The sequence below is a fragment of the Sinocyclocheilus rhinocerous genome, unplaced genomic scaffold, assembly GCF_001515625.1.
Source record: "Sinocyclocheilus rhinocerous isolate Xijiao unplaced genomic scaffold, SAMN03320098_v1.1 scaffold1302, whole genome shotgun sequence".
NCBI classification, from domain to species: domain Eukaryota; kingdom Metazoa; phylum Chordata; class Actinopteri; order Cypriniformes; family Cyprinidae; genus Sinocyclocheilus; species Sinocyclocheilus rhinocerous.
Genome location: NW_015623473.1, coordinates 291,340 through 293,231, shown reverse-complemented (window position 1 = coordinate 293,231; position 1,892 = coordinate 291,340).

Below are 1,892 nucleotides of genomic sequence, written 5' to 3'. Positions count from 1 at the left end.
AGCATACCTCTGCGCACCCGGTTCGCGCAGACAGGATACGTCATCAGCGCGTTCACGCACGCTGTGCAGACAGAGACAGAGCGAGAATGGCAGACAAACATCAACAACCCGATCTTCCTTCCTGGTATTGTAGTACTTTTTAAAGTTTTCTCACTGATGAATGACACATGATGTAGCCCAGTGGTTCTCAATTCCAGTCCTCGTGCCCCGCTCTGCATATTTTGCATGTCTCGCTTAGTTAACACACCTGATTCAGATAACCAGCTCGTTAGAAGTGAGCTACGTGCATGAACTGTGTTCCGATCGATATGATCCCTACACAGTGTTCATTGCTCCCTACTCCCTGAGCAGGGGAAATCCGTTGAAGTTTATTTCACTTCGGAACATTCATTCAGACTGGAATTGGGAACCGCTGATGTAGCCTATTGTAGTAATGTTGTCTCTGGTATTCTGGTCTGTGAGCGTATATGCGTTCAGGGGGCGTGGCTTTGGACGGCGATTGCAGGGAGGTGGGACGTTCGATTTAGTGCTATCAGGCTAAAGTTAGCATTTTCCAAGATCTCCTACTGCACCTTATGTTAATTAAAAAAAAGTCCAATAGTTATTATGTACAAATAAATCGGCCTAGCAAAGACTATAAATTCAACAGTAATAGGCTATTAATACTTTAGTTCCTGAGGTAATTTTCACGAGAATAACCGAGACGCAAGATCGGCCAATTGCTTTTGCAAATTGCATGAAACAAATGAGCATGAGATACGCGGAGTGATACAAAAGACAAGAAAGTAGTTAGTGCAACGTGTTTCAGTCTGAACAGCGGTAATACAGCGCTACGACACAACACAAGGACCTATCTGACATGAAAGTAACAATACATGCAAAATGAAAATCTGTCATCATTTACTCACCTGCGTGAATCAAATCCGTATGGCCACCAAATAATATATTCCGCAAAATCACGGTCCTTCTTCCGTTGCCAAGTCTGCGGTTTTCCCGCGGAATTGGGCTACTTTAACACTGTTACCGCGCGGGATGGTTTTCATGTCCGCGGGTTGAAGCGACCCCAATAACGTGATATTTAGCGCCTGGAATAGACGTTTACCAGGGAAACCCCACCAAAAAAAATTAAATTTTACCCCCCGGAACGCGATTTTTACCGGGGGATCGCCCCTGAAAAGCGATTGGGCTAGTTTTGAGTAGCAATTGGACGGGTTTTGCGATAAAAACCTGGCAACCCTACTAGGCTACAACATAATGACCAGGGACTGACAATCTCCAAAATGAATAAAAACAATGAAATATCACCATAAATGTAGCCCATATAATCCGTGTGCTTATTTTGGAGTCATATGGTAGCTTTTTGTGAGGAACAAATGTTGTTATTAAGCACAATCTTCTTTTTTTTTTTATTGGTGGATCTAGTTACTGCCTGCTGGTAGATGGTGTAACTGCACCATCATTTCCCATAAAAATAAATAAATAAATAAACAAATAAATCAAAAGTTGATACATTTTATGTATGTATGTATGTAGGCCTACTTATTTATTTATTTATTTATATACATACATATACACATATTTTGGAGGACTAAAAAGTAAACAAATATTATTTCCAATCAGTTGAATGAGAGCTTATAAATGTGTTTGAGTGACATTAATTGTGGTCTGGTGAAGGTGAATCAACGTCCAAACAGCTGGGCAGAACATTAACTCCTGAGTCTCCTGAGTGCCTTGAGTCTTACTTATTTCAATCCACACATCATTCAGAGCTGTAACACAAGCACGACTCACATAAACACTACATTTTCATGTAATTCTTTTTATGTCAGTTATAATATATTACTTTGTTTAAAGAGTCTGCAGAGCAACTAAAATCAGAAATGTATGGGAAC